Source organism: Sphaeramia orbicularis, chromosome 6, assembly GCF_902148855.1.
Source record: "Sphaeramia orbicularis chromosome 6, fSphaOr1.1, whole genome shotgun sequence".
NCBI classification, from domain to species: Eukaryota; Metazoa; Chordata; class Actinopteri; order Kurtiformes; family Apogonidae; genus Sphaeramia; species Sphaeramia orbicularis.
Window position 1 is genome coordinate 57,031,980 of NC_043962.1, and position 20,096 is coordinate 57,052,075.

A 20,096-nucleotide genomic window follows, 5' to 3' on the forward strand; every position below is an offset into this window, starting at 1 on the left:
GTGTGCTGTGTTAGAGGAATCTATACATTCATTTTACTATTGCTAAACATATAACAGCAGTCTACATAAAGTGACCGGTGTCTTTAAAAGGTTCAGGATAGTGTATGCACCATACCCTAAACTCCACAAATAACCTGTTTATATACAGTACGTATTTCATTTACACTAACAAATTATTATTATTATTATTATTATATTGGTCTCAGATCTTACTTATATGACTTCAGCTGTGAGAGACGTTCATGTTCCATGTGTGAGCAGATAAAACAGGGTAAACGTGTGCTTTGTCAAAGCCGTTGAAGTCTGATGAAACGGACACAGAGTAGGCTCCCATGTTGTCGATGAGAAGCCAGTCTCCAACGTGGACCTCAGGCATCCAGTAGGTGTCAGTGACTCTGTCCAGGCTGTCGCAGGTCGGACCCCAGATAATGGACTGGTACCTCCTCTCACTGCTGTCCACCACCTACGAACATTCCATTTAGGACAAACATCTGGCTGCAGATAGAGTGTGTGCTATATGATCGTATTACCCTGTGGAGATACGGAGCCACATTTGTGTGGGCGGGATCATTTAAGAGGCAGTTTATGGAGCCATAGACTCCATCACTGATGTAATACATCATCACTGTGTCACTGTCAGCACCTGGGAAAGTAGAAAGATGAACATTTGAGCCAAAACACAGGAAGTGGTTGAACACTAGCACTGAGTGTTGTCTGTAAGTAGAGTTTTATCCACAAATACAGGGTGTCCCAAAAAATGTATTCACACTTTAAATAATTGTAAAGTAGGTGTTTATTAAAATTCATTTAATTTTCAAAATGTGATAGAATTTCCAAACATCCTTTTCTTGTTTCGTCTGTTCCTCCTGTTCTCAAACTGCCGTCCGTTCTGGTCCAGACTCTGCTGACGACAGCCAGTGGAACCACACACATCACCAAACTTCCACTGGTATTTGTGTACATTCACCTTGAATAGCTGCTCTAAATCCAGCCACTGTTGCAGGTCTCATAGCGTAGACCAAGGCTCACCAACAGGGTGCCCGCGGGCACCAGGTCACCCGCAGGGACCACGCGAGTCGCCCGCAGGCCTGCTCTAAAAATAGAACTAGTTCAGGGTTCTCCAACACGTTGCTCACGACCTACCGGTGGTTCGCCAAGGGTCACTAATATAAGAACACAAAGTTGATTGGTCATTTGGTAGAACAGGTCTAAATTTCCACCCAATCAAAATTACAAGTGTCCTGCCCCCCTCCCGAGATGAAACGGTCAACTAGCTGTCAATCAAACTTCAGCGTTGGTTTGCTGCCTGTCATTGGAGAGGGGCGGAGCCCAGGATGAGCCAGATGCCAGGCAGGTAGTGGGTTTAGCCCCGCAACGATGTGGGCTGAATATATCAGGGAGTTATTTTCACCAACGATGAGACACAACTTCTGTTTGACTAATGTGAAAGACGAGTGTGTGTGTGTGTGTGTGTCTGATCTGTGGCGCATTCTGGAAGTCAGTAAAAGATGCAACGTGGAGCGGAACTTCACCAAAGTTCAAAGTTCACAGCAACTGTTCTGGAGATTCTCCAGTGGGAATCAGCCTCCGTACAGAGAAGGTAAAAGAGCTGAAAATCCAGTCCAAAAACAACAGTCCATGTTCACTAAACTGACCAGGACCAGCTTCAGCAGAGGCATCAGTGAAGTGGGTCACATCCTGGACCAGCACAAACATATGTGCACCATCTGCGCATGCGCTCAGACAGCTGCAGTCGGACCTGAACAGGTGCATCTGCGTTTGACTCCAGTGTGATGACTGTAGAAGTGACGGGGATGGTGGATTTATGTGCACAAAGTTCTGGTTTTAATTAATATGTTTTGACAGCATATGTGAATTTAGAAAAGGTCAAATCCTTCAGAAAACAGCAGCACATGCTGGTGAAGTTTTACTGTGTGAGTGACAACGTTCCTTTTCACAATTTCAAAGTATTAAAAATGCACATACAGGTGTGTATTATTGTTTTTAGTAATTCTATAAAATATGCAGGATTGTTAAAATATTTAGGAATACAGCAGCAAATGCTTGTATTTGTTTTTTCTACTTTTGATTTTCTTAATTAAATTAAAATAATAGTTTCATATTAACACTTTTTAAGTATTGTAAATGTTAAAACAAAGATATATAAATAAATAAAATAAATGAAGAGCACAACATACAAACGTATGATACAAAATATGTATGTATGAAAAATAGCTATGTAAATAAATGTTGCTAAATTAGAGTAGCCCTCCGGCAACTTCATTAGGTTAAAGTAGCCCACAGAAGAGAAAAGGTTGGTGACCCCTGGCGTAGACTGTGTCTTTTAGGGATCCACATAAAAAAGTCTAGCGCTGTGAGGTCTGGAGAACGTGGAGGGGATTCAACCAAACCCCTCCGTCCAATCCACCTGTTTGTCCAGTTCTCCAGACCTCACACCACCAGACTGTTTTTTATGTGGATCCCTAAAAGACAAAGTGTCCACTATGAGACCTGCAACGTGAATGCACTCAAATACCACTGGAACTGTTTGGTGATGTGTGTGGTTCCATTGGTTGTCGTCAGCAGAGTCTGGACCAGAACGGATGTCAGTTTGAGAACAGGAGGAACAGACGAAACAAGAAAAGGATGTTTGGAAAATTACATGAATTTGAATAAACACCTGCTTTACAATTATTTAAAGTGTGGATACATTTTTTTGGGACACCCAGTATGGTCTGATGTCACATCTTATTTAGACAATTCCATTAAATTTGGTCATTTGCTGATCACTTAGTAACTAGTACAATTATAACACCATCCCACATTTTCTGATTGTACATGACATGGAACCATCAGTGTGATAATATCCTGTGGGTGACAGAACAGGAGCTTTGCACCCATAGTGTGACATCACAGGATAATGTTTGCTGAGTCAATATGGCCTGCAGACACATTATACATTACCTCTGATTTCAGTCACATCATCCATGACAACTTTTTTGGCAAAAACATTCACAGCCAGTGTGAAGGCTGATTCCACATAGTACCGTCCTGGTTCAGCAATGACCTGCACCCCACTGTCAGCCGGGAAGAATTCATCCAACGCCTCACTGATCACCTCTGAAAACTAGGACAGTCAAATACCACAGGTCTGTCACACAGGTCAGTAGAGCCATGTTTACACTACCTGGTACCAGCTCGACTTGACTCCACCCAGGTACCAGGCAAGGTTATTATCGTTAACGAAAAGTTACGAAATGATGAAAACTAGAATTGAAAAAACATTTTCGTTAACTGAAATAAATAAAAACTATAATTAAAAGAAAAAATGATAACTAACTGAAATTGTATTGTGTGTTTACAAAACTAACTAAAACGGATACAATTACGGATTAAATCCCCTTCGTTTTTGTCTTTTTCAATGTCAGATTGATATGAAAGCGATTTATTTCGCTCTAGCAATTTCAGCTGGTGGCACCATACGACACTTTTTGCTCCGTCACTTGTGTTCACTTGTGGTTTCCAGTCGTCTTCTGGTCCCCACTCTACCTGGAAACATGGAGACTAAAGCAGCAGAGTCCTGTCTGGGATTGATTTGAATAGGAGCACAGAGAAGAAGAAAAGAGACCACTGAACTACAACGAACTACAACTGAACTACAACTGAACTACAACTGAACTACAACTGAACTACAACTAAGCATCCATCCATCCATTATCCACCGCTTATCCGGGGCCGGGTCGCGGGGGTAACAGTCTAAGCAGGGACGCCCAGACTTCCCTCTCCCCTCTCCTCCTCCAGCTCTTCCGGGGGGACCCCGAGGCGTTCCCAGGCCAGCCCACAGACATAGTCTCTCCAACGTGTCCTGGGTCTTCCCCGAGGTCTCCTCCCGGTGGGACATGCCCGGAACACCTCCCCAGGGAGTCCAGGAGGCATCTGAAACAGATGCCCGAGCCACCTCAGCTGGCCCCTCTCGACGCGGAGGAGCAGCGGCTCTACTCCGAGCTCCTCCCTGGTGACTGAGCTCCTCCCCCTATCCCTAAGGGTGCGCCCAGCCACCTGACGGAGGAAACTCATTTCGACCGCTTGTATCCAGGATCTTGTCCTTTCGGTCCTGACCCAAAGCTCATGACCATAGGTGAGGGTAGGAACGTAGACTGACCGGTAAATCCAGAGTTTCTCCTCTTGGCTCAGCTCCTTCTTCACCACAACCGACCGGTACAGCGACTGCATCACTGCAGACGCTCCACCGATCCGTCTGTCAATCTCACGCTCCATCCTTCCCTCGCTCGTGAACAAGACCCCAAGATACTTAAAGTCCTCCACTTGGGGCAAAGACTCCCCACCGACCCGGAGAGGGCAAACCACCTTTTTCCGGTCGAGAACCATGGCCTCAGATTTGGAGGTGCTGATCCTCATCCCGCTCGCTTCACACTCGGCTGCAAACCGCCCCAGGGCATGCTGAAGGTCCAGGTTCGATGAGGCCAACAGGACAACGTCATCTGCAAAAAGCAGAGACGAAATCCTGTGGTCCCCAAACCGGACCCCCTCCGGCCCCTGGCTGCGCCTAGAAATTCTGTCCATAAAATAATGAAGAGAACCGGTGACAAAGGGCAGCCCTGCCGGAGACCAACGTGCACCTGGAACAGGTCTGACTTACTGCCGGCAATGCGAACCAGACTCCTGCTTCGGTCATACAAGGACCGGACTGCCCTTAGCAAAGGGCCCCGGACCCCATACTCCCGAAGCACCCCCCACTGGATACCATGAGGGACACGGTCGAACGCCTTCTCCAGATCCACAAAACACATGTGGACTGGTTGGGCGAACTCCCATGAACCCTCGAGCACCCGATGGAGAGTATAGAGTGGTCCAGCATTCCGCGACCGAAAACCGCATTGTTCCTCCTGGATCCGAGGTTCGACTATCGGTCGGATCCTCCTCTCCAGTACCTTGGAATAGACTTTCCCCGGGAGGCTGAGGAGTGTGATCCCCCTATAGTTGGAGCACATCCTCCAGTCCCCCTTCTTAAAAAGGGGAACCACCACCCCGGTCTGCCAATCCAGAGGTACTGTCCCCGACTGCCACACGATGTTACAGAGACGTGTCAACCAAGACATCCCTGCACATCCAGAGACTTAAGGTACTCAGGCGAATCTCATCCACCCCCGGTGCCCTGCCACCGAGGAGCTGTCCAACCACCTGGGTGACTTCAACTTGGGTGATGGACGAGTCCACCTCTGAGACCTCAGCCTCTGCTTCCTCCATGGAAGGCGTGACAGTGGGATTGAGGAGATCCTCGAAGTATTCCTTCCACTGTCCGACAACATCCCCAGTTGAGGTCAGCAGCTCCCCACTTCCACTGTAAACAGTGTTGGTGGTGCACTGCTTTCCCCCTTCTGAGGCGCCGCATGGTTTGCCAGAATTTCCTCGAGGCCGACCGATAGTCCTCCTCCATGGCCTCCCCAAACTCCACCCAGACCCGAGTTTTTGCCTCCACAACTGCTCGGGCTGCAGCTCGCTTGGCCTTCTGGTACCCATCAGCTACCTCAGGAGTCCCACGAGCCAACAAGGCTCGATAAGACTCCTTCTTCAGCTTGATGGCATCCCTTACTTCCGGGGTCCACCACCGGGTTCGGGGATTGCCGCCACGACAGGTACCAGAGACCTTGCGACCACAGCTCCGAGCAGCCGCTTCAACAATGGAGGTGGAGAACATAGTCCACTCGGACTCAATGTCCCCAGCCTCCCCCGGGATCTGGGAGAGGCTCTCCCGGAGGTGGGAGTTGAAGACCGCACTGACATCGGGCTCTGCCAGACGTTCCCAACAGACCCTCACAACACGTTTGGGCCTGCTGAGTCAGTCCAGTTTCCTCCTTCGCCAGCGGATCCAACTCACCACCAGGTGGTGATCGGTTGACAGCTCCGCCCCTCTCTTCACCCGAGTGTCCAAAACACGCGGTCGGAGGTCTGATGATACGACAATGAAGTCGATCATCGACCTCCGGCGTAGGGTGTCCTGGTGCCAAGTGCACTTATGGACATCCCTGTGTTTGAACATGGTGTTTGTTCTGGACAAACTGTGACTAGCACAGAAGTCCAATAACAAAACACCACTCGGGTTCAGATCAGGGAGGCCGCTCCTCCCCATCACCCCCCTCCAGGTCTCACTGTCGTTGCCCACGTGGGCATTGAAGTCACCCAGGAGAACAATGGAGTCCCCAGTCGGAGCACCATCCAGCACCCCTCCCAGCTCCAAGAAGGCCGGGTACTCTGCACTGCTGTTCGGCCCGTAGGCCGAGACAACAGTGAGGCACCTGTCCCCGACCCGAAGGCGCAGGGACGCGACCCTCTCGTTCACCGGGGTGAACTCCAACACATGACGACTGAGCTGAGGGGCTATGAGCAAGCCCACCACCAGCCCCGCCTCTCACCGCAGGCAACGCCAGAGAAATGGAGAGTCCAGCCCCTCTCTAGGGGTTGGGTTCCAGAGCCCAAGCTGTGTATGGAGGTGAGCCTGGCTATATCTAGTCGGTATCTCTCAACCTCCCTCACAAGCTCTGGCTCCTTCCCTCCCACGAGGTGACATTCCATGTCCCAAGAGCTAGACTCTGCGTCCGGGGATCAGGTTGTCGGGCTCCCTGCCATCAACTGCCACCCAATCCACACTGCACCCGGCCCCTACGATTCCCTCGGTGGGTGGTGAGTCCACCGGAGGGCGGGCCCACGTCGCTCCTTCGGGCTGGGCCCGGCCGGACCCTGTGGGCATAGGCCCAGCCACCAGGCTCTCGCATTCGAGCCCCAACCCCGGGCCTGGCTCCAGGGTGGGGCCCCGGCTGCGCCATACTGGGCGACGTCACGTTCTTCCGATGTTTACTTTTCATAGGGGCTTCTGAACTGCTCTTAGTCTGGCCCGTCACCCAGGACCTGTTTGCCTTGGGAGACCCTACCAGGGGCATAAAGCCCCCGACAACATAGCTCCTGGGATCATTCGGGCACTCAAACTCCCCCACCATGATAAGGTGGCAGTTCAAGGGGGAGTACAACTAAGCATTTAGAAAAAAATTGAAAACTAATAAAAATTAGCAAACCTGCTCTAAAAACGAATTAAAACTACCTGAACCAGAGAAAAAAAAGTCCAAACTAAATAAAACTAAACTAGAATGAAAAATCCAAAACTATTAGAACCTTGGTACCAGGTAGTTTTCCTGGAGGCCGTTTCCATTACAGAACAGTACTGATCTATTGGACCCACTGCTGCCATTGTGGTGCTTTATGGAATGATATTCGCTGTTTTATTTCTTCAGCTTCTCCTGGCGTTTGCATGAAGGTCCTGTGGTAACCGTGTGCTGTCGTCTGCTCCCAGAGTTGCTGATAAACTCACTCGCTGCTTGTGTCAAGCTCACGCTGAATCTTTTCATCCCCCAAGGACAGAAAAGTCTGAACCTCCTGGACCGACCACGGTGTTGTTTTTTGGGCTGTCAACATGGATGTATTTAGCCTACCGATATATTAACTGTCAACTTCCGAATCTGGTTTGGTAAAAATGGCGGGCTGCGCATTGATGACGCAATGATGCAGCAACAACTCTGACCAATCAGTGGTCTGCAGTGTTTACACATTTTAGTATCTCTTCATCCATTTGGAACCTCAGCCATAGGACAGGGTACCAGATTCCAGGTACTTTTACGTAAAGAAAACGCAAAAAGGCTGAGTCAAGTCGAGCTGGTTCCACATAGTGGAAATGCAGCTTATTATACACTGAACAAAAATATAAACGCAACACTTTTGTTTTTCTCCCATTTTTCATGAGCTGAACTCAAAGATCTCAGACTTTTTCTCTGTTCACTAAAGGTCTATTTCTCTCAAATATTGTTCTTAAATCTGTCTAAATCTGTTAGTGAATGCCTCTCCTTTGCCAAGATTTTACTGTATTGGGGGGGGGGGGGCGGGGTATAAAAACCAGTCAGTATCTGGTGTGACCACCATCTGCCTCAGTCCAACACATCTCCTTCATAGAGTTGATCAGGTTGTTGCTGTTGGTGGTCTGTGGAATGTTTCCACTCCTCTGGGCCCAGCTGGTGGATACTGAACTGGAACACGCTGTCGTAAACGCCGATCCAGAACATCCCACACATGCTCAGTGGGTCACATGTCTACTGAGTATGGTGGCCATGCAAGAACTGGGATGTTTTCAGCTTCCAGGAGATGTGTTCAGATCCTTCAACATGGGGCCGTGCATTATCGTGGTCCATCATGAGGAATGGTGGATGAACGGCATAACAGTAGACCTGAGGATCTGGTCACACTGTCTGTGTATTTAAAATGACACCAACAAAAGGCACCTGTGGTGGTTGAACATAACATACGCCTGCCCATACCATAACCACTAGAGCTGGGTAAAAAAACTGATTTACTCAATCTTAGATGGATCTCATTTTAATTTTATGTAATCGATTAATAGTGGATGAGATCGATTTTTCAGAACAGGACTGGGAGTACGCGGAACCACGGGTGGCCCCGTCTTGTGAACCCCTGGGGAAGACTTGGTCCGCTCGCAAAAAAGACGTAGAAAAGACGCGGAAAAGATGCGGTGGGGCAACCTCCTCCACTGGAGGTCCTCTGGCCTCAAAGTCAAACCCGCAGTGTGAAGGAAGTGGCCGCCCGGCGAGATGCGGAGGCCGGTCGTTGTTGGAATATTAGCTTGGATCCATACTGTCACCTATGACAGAGTATGGAGTTAGAGCAAGAGGAAAGGACGATGTCTGACTGCTCCCCCCCCCCCCCGGAACAACATTCATGGAGCGCACCAACCCCCCCCCCCCCCCACTCCGACCAACAATCCTGGAGCGCAACCCCCCCCCCCAACCCCCAGTGAGTAGAACCCTCCAGCCATTAAACAGAATAAAGATGACGAAGTCCATTCTGAGCCACTGTAGATACATGGCAATGGTTCTGTCCCGTTCATTATTTCAATTATTTCACAGAAGATTCAGCAATTTACTGCTGAAATGTCAGATTTATTTCCTTTCTAATATCAATATTGATACCAGTCATGTGTTGAATGACTGCGGTACTCAAATAATCAGGTTACAACTCAAAATTGTACTTTGGTATCATTAAATTAATCTGAATCAATCAATTAATACTGAATCGAATCTATATTGAATCGAATCGAATCAAATCATGATTAATCAATTTAGAACCTTATGAATCAAAATCAAATCGATAATGGAAATTGGCCATGATACCCAGCCCTAATAACCACCATGGACCACCATAACCCCACCATGGGCCACCATAACCTCAACATGGACCACCATAACCCCAACATGGGCCACCATGGACCACCATAACCCCACCATGGGGCACCATGGACCCCATAACCCCACCATGGGCCACCATAACCCCACCATGGACCACCATAACCCCAACATGGGCCACCATAACCTCAACATGGGCCACCATGGACCACCATAACCCCACCATGGGGCACCATGGACCACCATAACCCCACCATGGGCCACCATAACCTCAACATGGACCACCATAACCCCAACATGGGCCACCATAACCTCAACATGGGCCACCATGGACCACCAAAACCCCACCACTGACCACCATAACCTCAACATGGGCCACCATGGACCACCATAACCCCACCACAGACCACCATGGACCACCATAACCCCACCATGGGCCACCATAACCTCAACATGGGCCACCATGGACCACCAAAACCCCACCACTGACCACCATAACCCCACCAATGACCATCAAAACCCCAACATGGACCACCATTGACCACCATAACCCCACCATGGGCCATCATGGACAACCATAACCCCACATGGACCACCATAACCCCACCATGGACCCCATAACCCCATCATGCCACATAACCCCACCATGGCCACCATGACCACCATAACCCCCCATGGACCACCATAACCCCCCATGGACCACCATAACCCCACCATGGACCACCATAACCCCACCATGGCCACCATAACCCCACCATGGACCACCATAACCCCATAACCCCACCATGGACCCATAACCCCACCATGGACCACCATAACCCCATCATGGGCCACCATAACCCCACCATGGACCACCATAACCCCATAACCCCACCATGGCCACCCCATAACCCCCATAGACCACCATGGACCACCATATCCCCATCATGGGCCACTCCATTCACAACGCTGACATCATCAAACCACTCACCCACACACACCATCCACGCTGTCTGCCATCTGTCCTGGACAGTGAAAACCAGGGTTCATCCATGAGGAGAACACCTCTCCAAAGTGACAGACACAATCAAATGTCAGCATTTACCCAAAAAAAGTCGTTTATGACGACGTACTGCAGTCAGGTAGAGACCCCAGTGAGGATGTTGAGAATGCAGAGGAGCATCCCTCAGACAGTTTCTGACAGTTTGGGCAGAAATTCTTTGATTATTCAAACCGACTGTTGCAGCTGTCCAGGTGGATGGTCTCAGATGATCCTGGAGGTGAAGATGCTGGATGTGGAGGTCCTGGGCTGGTGCGGTCACATGTGGTCTGTGGTTGTGAGGCCGGTTGGATGTACTGTCAAATTCTCTGAAACACCTTTGGAGATGGCTTATGGTAGAGACATGAACATTCAGTTCACAGCCAGCAGCTCTGGTGGACATTCCTGCAGTCACATGACCATTACACACCCTCAAAACTTGCGACACCTGTGTCATTATGCTGTGATTAACCTGTGGTCTTTTATTGTGTCCAGCCTAACGCCCACCTGTGCATTGACCCCTGTCTAATCAGCATCTGAATCTGCCACAGCTATAGGTGGATGGATTATGGGCAGAGGAGAAGTGTTCACTAACAGATTTAGACAGATTTAAGAACAATGTTTGAGAGAAAAAGGCCTTTTGTGAACATAGAAAAAGTCTGACATCTTTGAGTTCAGCTCATGAAAAACAGGAGCAAAAAGAAAAGTGTTGCGTTCTATTTTTGTTCAGTGTATTATGGATAATTTTATCTGAACACCAGGAGCAGCACCACACCTCCATCAGACCTCCTCCTGTCATATACCTATAAATACCTTCCCGCCCATCAATCCTGTTTGTCCCCCCGCCCCCCCCCCCCTTCTTCTGTCTGTCCGCCTGGTGTTAACTGAACCTGAGTTACTGTAGACCTCTGTAGAAGCCTTCCCCAGACCACATCCCCTCGATCTCCTACTTCACCAGTCGCCATCCTGATCACTGCCACAAACATCCATTTGTAACAGTAAATAAACACTGATTTCATCCATTGAGCTTGAGATCCTTGCTTGTGAAATAACATTTTTGTGTAAAAATGAAGCTAAATACTGCTGTTTTATCATCTGCCTTGTTGCTAGTCTGTGGATTTTGCCACATTTCCATTACGTGGTACCGGCTTGACTTGACTCAACTCTGCCTTTTTGCATTTCCATCACGAAAAGGACCTCGAATCTACTTTTTTGGTCTCACCTCTGCTGAGGTTCCTAGACTGGGGAACAGATACTAAAACATGACGTGTACACACTGCAGACCACTGATTGGTCAGAGTTGTCTCTGTAACCTGCTGTTTTACAAAAAACAGATGCAGAAGTTGACAGTAAATATAGCGGTAGGTTAATCCACTTGATGACAGCCTGTAAAACTACACCATGGTCGGAGGAGATTCAGTCTAGGAGGCTGACGTATAAATTCAGCATGAGCTTGATGAGACAACATGCAATGAGCGAGTTTATCAGCAACTCTCTGAGCAAACGACACGGAAGTAACGCGCCGCATCGCTATGACAACCAGGTACTGTAAAGTCTGTAGTATCCTGTAATGGAAACGGTCTCCAGGAATAGTACCTGGTACCCGAGTCGAGTCGAGCCGGTTCCACATAGTGGAAATGCAGCATTGGAGACATGGGCGTGTGCAGTGGCAGCTCACCAATAGAAGGCGGCAGGGCACCACCTCACCTGTCTCACATGAAGAAGAAGACAGTAAAAATCACATTAACTTATTTAATAAAAACAATAATATTTAAATAAACAAGCTACATATGAAACAGCCTGTGAATGTATAATCTGCATTTAGGTGGAGTTTAAAAATGTTTTGGTTCATTTAGTGAGCAGGCAAGTGACGAGTTTCCTGTTTGAGGCGCAAAAATCTGCGCCCAAAACTCTGCGTTTACCGTAATACACTCTTGTTATAAATGACGTGTGCCGTACTGCCTGTAATTTTCAGGAACTGCAGAGGTCTGGAATCCAGTTCTAAACACGGGTTGATTAATATGGATAATACTAAAGCCAAGCATCATGGGTTTCATATGTGTTGGATGTTATCAGGTCCAGACGGCTCCTGTCATCATTCCACTGGTTTATAATGTAATGCAAAGTGGAGAACCAGTTCAGATTCAGGAGCTATATATAATTACACCTACTGATACCCACTTAAGGGGCTGAGAACATTCTGGCTCTACTCAGTCCAGTTTCTTTTAACTGACAAAGATAATCATTTGCTTTTGTAGTTTTCTAGTTCACTCTGTACAAACACATTCTGATCATCATATGCTTTTACCTCATCAAACTGAATGTGAAAGTCCTCATTCCCAGGGAATCCACCTCCGATATCTAAAAGTCTCATCTGAAATCCCAGCAAAATCTGAAACAAAGCTATCAGTCAGTCATACTGCTACAACACAATCTAAAAGTACTGAAACCGTTTCTAAAAGTACTGAGGTCAGTACCTGAAGCCTATCCCAAAACAAAACAGAACAGTGTGTTTAAAATGATGTTCTAATCGTCATGTTTTTATTTGTTTTTTGTTTTTTTTTTTTGATAATCTTGTTTTTGGTGGAGGATGAGGATTTCAAACCCTTCACCATAAACACAGTAGAAGACTATAAAGACAGATGTCATATATGCTGTGGTTAATACTGAGGCCTGATCCATTACAGGTGTGATCTGTACTGACAGGTACAGCAGTAAGTGACAATGGGAATTCAGAAGAAAACATATTTATTAATCATGTTCCATTATTGTAAAGCAGAAATGTACACGCATGTGTGTATTCTTTTTATTTGATGCTTTTGGCAGGAAATGACCTCTCTACTCACCGCTGTGTCAAAGACGTGCGAGCATCTTCAATGGCCTGTCTGTACGCCGAACTATCCGTACATCCACTACCTACATGGAAAACTGACCCCATCACCTCTAAGTCCAGCTCTTTACATCGTTCCAGCAGCTTCTCAACCCTTTGACAGTTTGGCTCCAAACTTTTGGTTCAGTCTTACTGCGGACTTGGAGTCATCCACTGAGATTCGCAGAACTAGTCTAGAAAGTTCGGTGTTAACCAGCGCTGAACAGACGATTCACACAACGATCTGATCAATGAAACACTTCGTGTTTACTTACTTCGCTTTGGTGTGACAAGCAGAAACCTTCAGGAGTTCCTCCTCACTGTCAAAAGTCATCATGTCCACTCCTCGAGTACAGGCATATTGATGTGGGATTGTGGTTTGTTGTATGAGCATAAATGATTTGATCAGGAGTGGCTCCAAGAGACAAGGCCAACTCAATCTCCACCCTGTCATCGACCACAATATGTTTAAAATGTGCAACGAAATAAGAGGAAACATCTGCAAATAAAGACTGTGGACGACATAAAACCACAGTGTTGGATTGTACCTTACTGCACAGTCAAAGCCGGTACCCAGAATCCTCAGCACCCTGATAACTGCCGGGTGCTGTTGCACTTCACTGCATAGAAAGGCTTCACTCGAGGTAGATTCCTCAACCATCTGATGTGCTTTTGGAACAGATCATCCAAATTTGCCACAAAGAATGGCACTTCACTGTCCTGAATAAATGAAGCAGAATTCACTTGTATGAATGTATTAATGACACACTGAAGGTATATGTGTGTGATACTCACCACAGAATGACGCTCTTTAATTTTATCATCCATGAAATCACTGATGGATTTGGTAGCATCTAAAATTTCAATGTCACACTTTTCAGTGAACAAAACATCCATGACTGATGTGTTTGTGGACCAGGAGCTGCAAGAAAGAGATAAAAGCAGGAGAATATAAGAGAGTGTAACATAAACCAACATGAACAACACTGGGGTTGGTCTCCTTACCAGTATCCTTCTCCATATTCACGACTTGAAGTATTTTCAAAGGGAAGTGCTAATACAAGTCTGAAGAGGCGTAAGTAGAGTCAAATACAGTTTGAGTCTATCAGTGTGTGTCATGTCCCACCTACTTCATTAACCCTCCTACATGTTCATTTCCCAGAAATACTAATGACGAGTCAATAGGCTGTTTGCACGTTTACCCATCCACAGGTTGTCGCAAACATGACACGCCTCTTATGGTCATAGTCAAAATGACTCGATCCATATCAATCAAAAGGATTGAAGCAAAAGTTAAAAAGACCAGTGTTAGTAAAATTCTAACCAAAGTTGGGCTTTTCTCCATCTCTTACTTGTGAGGTCAGTCTGCCTCAGCTGTTCTCTGCACACTCCGTCCACATCACTGCGCTCCTTCTGAAACTGCACATCTGATAAAAAACAAGAAAAATAACACAATTAATAAAACACCTACAACATATCAAAGTAAAATGAGATTAAAATGAGAAATTATTCTTCTTATTAAGAAAGTAAAAACAAAAAACACTGAATAAGTATTCAGTCCATTATTTACAAATTATCCATAGCTGTGATAAAGAACATACACAAGACACAGACAAAGAAGATCTGAAGTTCTAAAGTGGTCAGTTAATCTGCTGTGTTTATGATCTGATGACAGAGAGGATGAAAATGTTCAGTATGTGCAGAAAGGTAAACCACGGTAACTCAAACAAAAGGGGAGTTGGTCTGGATTCCAGTCTATGTACTCAGACCCAAAGATGACACAGATTTAATCTGTGTGTGAACTCAAAGGTTTGACGTCTTTTTACAGATTGGTTTGAACACTTGTATGTCTGTTACATTTTTAAAGAAGCCAATGACATGATTACTTAGAATAAATCACAGAAGCATCAGTTGGTTTCAAACAGGAATTGAGTGTTAACTATAGACCACATTTTAGTATAAAATTGGATCTTGACATGATACATTTTATTCAAATGAGTTGAAGTGTTTTTAATGCTTGGCATAAACGTGCTGTGATGGATACGCCTGACCACATCTGGAGGTAGTCTTACTGACACTGTATTCATATCTTAGGAAGGTGTCATCACAGTCTGTACAGAGTACTTACATCTGTACCATAGTGTGTGCTCACAGATAACACATGTAGAGCTGCAACCGATTAATCGACTAGGTGCTTGAAGCGAATGCAAAAATTCCCGATCGATTAATCGACTCGAATTGATTGAAGGAAAATATTCTATTGCAGTTTTCCTGAATTGAAGCTTCTTTGTGCGTCACAATAAGTGTCCGTGTGAAACACAACAGTGGAACCAATGTTTAACAGCAGAGAAATGAAGGAAACAAAGCTGTGATTCAGGAGAACTGTGGTTGAATGATTTTTTTGGATCATTTTGGAGTCACTAATTGGTTGCAGCTCTACATGTATATGTGTCAGTCCTACAATCATGATTCTCTCATAATGTCTGAATAACAAACTGTAGAGAAGAAACTTCACTTATGAACCTCCTCTTTATCTATGACTGAGTGCTGTTATAAGTTTTGTAGCTGTGTTTTTGGTATTAACACATTTACAAGTGATATTTATCTAGACAATGTACGTAGTTTACTTTTCATTCTATTTCTACTAGAGAATAGAGCAGGTGGGGGAAACAGCTGAAGGTTTCAGCAGATTTTTGGACCACTGTGGTGACCTCAAATACATCTGTGATGTCTGCAGGGTCAGTACTGCGCTGCACATCCACCAGAAACCCATGAAAGGATCAGCATCGGACCAGAGTTAGTTCAGATTTTTAGACATTCTGTCTTCATTAACCCAACACCAACACTAGGGTTAGGGTTATCATCCTGTGAAACATGGTTCTAATGGAAGACACACTGAAGGTGATGTAGTCGTTTCTATATTCATATGTAGGGGTTCTACAGCCTCCACATGCTCCACCACAGTTCAGTTCTGTTTTTACTGACTTCTGTTACACCAACCCCTCACATCCACTGTACTGTCTCAAAAGATATCAGTTAATAATAGGGCGGGGTCAAGGGCATCACAGATGGACCGCCCATTATTTTTGGATTCATAACTTTTGAACCAGACCAGTTTCAGACAAATATTCCAAATAATTGTTAAGGTCTCAATAAACCCTTTTTCTGTTTGTACACAATGATGACGTAGAACGTATGCGTGCGCATTATGGCAGTGAAAGTATGGCGGAGATAAACAGCTTGTCAAGCTGTGCAAGGGGATTATCGACTAAAGATCACAAATGTGACCTGAACAAGTTGACTTTGACAAATGGTGTCCGACTGCCAGATCCGTGTTCTATTAACGAGTGGGTTGAAGATGTTACCAAGTGGACAAATAAACAGTGGCCAGATCTATACAGATATTTAGTTGAGAAACCAAGCGTGTACACCAGAGAGAAAGTGCAAGTGTAGAAGTCCCTGGATGCATATGAATACGTAGTCTGTGCTCATGTACACAACCTCAAATACCATGACATAGACTCAGAGTTTTGTGTTTTGAAATTGGAAGTTCTCCCTAGTCAAAGACAACCATGTGTGAAGGTTGGGTTATAATCAACCAACGAGGAAACTACGTCCTCTCAGTGAACTGCACCTGTAGGGGGGGGAAGTAGTCTTTGTGTGGTTGTGGCTTGTAGGTAACAGGTCACTAATGTAAACAAAGCTTTCCCGGAAAATGGAAGAGTAGATAGATAACCTTACCAGATAAAAAGTGAGCACTGCAGACGCCAGCATTTGTGATTCTGTCCTCATTCCAGTCCACACATTTAATCGCCTGCAGCCACAGACAGCCGTATATGCAACAGGCAGACATGCCGGTACTGGGACAGTCTGTAGAAGTCTGCGAACCTGTGGTTTCCTCACCTGTCAGTCAGAACCACTGGAGAACAGCTCCACTTCTGTAGCCAAGATGCTTGCGCAACATTATGTAGGTCATTCCAGAGTTGGAGGACATTTTATGTCCCACCCATCAAATTTTAAACAATGCATGTACAAAATACCGAGGTGAAGTTAGCAGCGGGTTGGATATTCGACGGACATTCAAAACCCATGGCCTTAGGGACTACCAATAAATTACTGCTCTTAATGGTTTTCTTCAATAGATTCTCAGTCATGTGACCCAGACTCCAAACCTGTCTCAAATTATTATAATAAAGAGGACCTTTAGGAAACACCACTTAATATTTCTCTCCAGTCTATATTAATATTTTTTATGAATATTATTCATATTTTTTACAAAAAATGTCTCTTTTTCTTCAGTGGATTCTTAGAAAAAAATGACTTTTATTTTAAAATATGAATAATATTCATAAAAAATATTAGTATAGACTGGAGGGAAATATTAAGTGGTGTTTCCTAAAGGTCCTCTTTATATAATAATTTGAGACAGGTTTGGAGTCTCTGGGTCACATGACTGAGAATCTATTGAAGAAAACCATTAAGAGCAGTAATTTATTGATAGTCCCTAAGGCCATGGGTTTTGAATGTCCGTCGAATATCCAACCCGCTGCTAACTTCACCTCGGTGTACAAAATACTAAAACATGGAGTTTCTGTGTAAATTTCCTTGTTCTGAGACCAAATCTAAAAAAAACGAGGAGAAAAGAATGTTTGTAAAGAGTTTTAAAAATACCAAATAAGTCTGGAGTACCCCCTAAAATGCCATTTTTCACTTGTCCCAACCCCTGATGACCAAATTGAATCTCAAATAAAACAGTTAAAATTAAATTGAAATGTCATTTTTTTGGTATGACTAGTTTCATTGGTGTCTCTTGTAATTGCAGGAACATTTTTTTTTAATAAACATAATATTTTAAATAATTATTATACATGGAACCTGTGTCCCACAACATGCACTCAACCCTGTTACCCATAATCTTTTAGCATGGTAGAAGAAGAAGAAAGCAGTGAATCACATGATATGCTGGAACTGACATCATCAAACAGTCTTCCAAAAGAATGAGTAGAGCAAAGGTATGTCCTCTCCTCTATTTTTCATATTTTCATAAGACTGTGAGCCTTGATTGAATGTCTCACTCTACCTCACTCAACCCTGTTACCCATATTAATAGGATAAGACTAATTCTTTTTGATTTTTTCTTTACTTATTTACATAAGTCAGTGTGTCCTCTTGGTCAGCAGTAACAGCTAGCTAAGTAGCTAGCTTCTATGCCTGAGAAAAAGCTAACATTAGTCTGGATTTACAACCCTGTTACTCACAACCCTGTTACTGTGATTAGAGTAACAGGGTTGCACTACATTAACAGGGTTGCATCTCCTCCAGTTTACTCAGACTTTACAAACTATTATTTATGGTTCCAGTCAATAATTTACATTATCTGAGACAGAATTTAGTTAATCCACATACTGTAAACACATTCCTGAATTTTCCAGACTACTGTTTCCTTTTATTTCCTAATGGTAGTCCAAATAGATTATGGTTGCAGCAGCTACCCTGATGGGATTCTTAACTTGACTTAAATCAAACTATATATAAACAGTGAGTTACAATTCATAATAGGGGACACTAAATGAAGTTAGATCATTTTTTTTCTAACAGTGTGGCCCACCATTGAGTGCTGCTGAAAAGCAGAGATGCCACCGTGCCAAGTGTGATGCTGATGTACAGAGGAGACAACAGTGTTTACTAAAAGAAAGACAGAAATGAAGGAAAGATGGAGAAACAGGAGAGAAGTTGCTTCAAAAAGACCGCAGTGAGAGAGGACAGCATGCCCAACGAAAAAGTGGAGAGAGGCTCATAAGAGTAAAGCCAGGAGAACGTTACCTGAAGGGTTAATAATGGGGGGGGGGCTTAATATCAAATACCACATTAGCCCTGATTTTCTGATGCAACAAGATGTTCTAAGCACTCCTGTGGAATTTTTTTGAAATTTTCATCCAAACCCCCCCTACCCAGAAAACTACTTTTTTTAATTACCACTTTCCCAGCTTCTTCACTCTTTTGTCCGGTGCAATGTATAAATCTGTTCATGATGGGACATTTAATGATCTTATAAGTGCCATATTGTATCGTAAGAGTACTTTGTACTGTGAAAAGTCTAATGTCAAGGTCATGTTGTAGGTTAAAGGTCACCAAAATGCCTAGTTTTTTTCAAAAATTCATACCATTCTGACATTTGATCAAATCTGTCCTCAGTTCTGTTCCTCTGGTTTCCTGGTGGGACCCCCCAGGCCTTTGGCCCTTTAAAGACACATTACAGACTAAATATTAAAACATGTACTTTACATTTGAATTTGCTGCCATTAGTGTGACGGGAAACACATTCATTCATTCATTCATTCATTTTCTGAACCCACTTTATCCTCACTAGGGTCACAGGGCGGAGCCTATCCCAGCTACTGATGTGCGAAGGCGGGGTTCACCCTGGACATGTGACCAGTTCATCACAGACTGAACATTAGAGACAAACACACCTGTCACATTCACACCTATGGGGGATTTAGATGAACCAGTTAACCTATCAGAGCATGTGTTTGGATGGTGGGAGGAGCCAGAGGACCCGGAGAGAACATGCAAACTTCACACAGAAAGGTCCCACCCCCATGGACTGGTGTTAGAATGGAACCCAGGACCTTCTGTCTGTGAGGCACCAGGTCTATCCACTGCACCACCCACAACAGAACATATACATGTAAATGTCAAAGTCATGTGAAACTACTGTTTGTTCTTTTTTTCATGTCTGTGTGGAGAATACATGAGTGAACAGTTCTGTTTAATGTGTCTGACTGAATGTCAGTTGTTTGTGGTCAGTAGATGTGTTCTGAGGAGAGAACCTGAGCCCAACATTTGGAAGAACCCACATGAACAGCTTCATTCCATCAAATATGCATTTGGACCATTTGGGTGACCTTTGACCTAGAATTTGACCCTTGACTCTACACCTTTG

The 20,096-nt window shown here is 45.0% G+C and overlaps 1 pseudogene; it reads right to left on the reverse strand.

Moving 5' to 3' along the window:
• Positions 1–223: 223 nt before the first annotated feature.
• LOC115420413 (ornithine decarboxylase-like) lies at positions 224–17,003 on the reverse strand (annotated as a pseudogene).
• Positions 17,004–20,096: the final 3,093 nt, after the last annotated feature.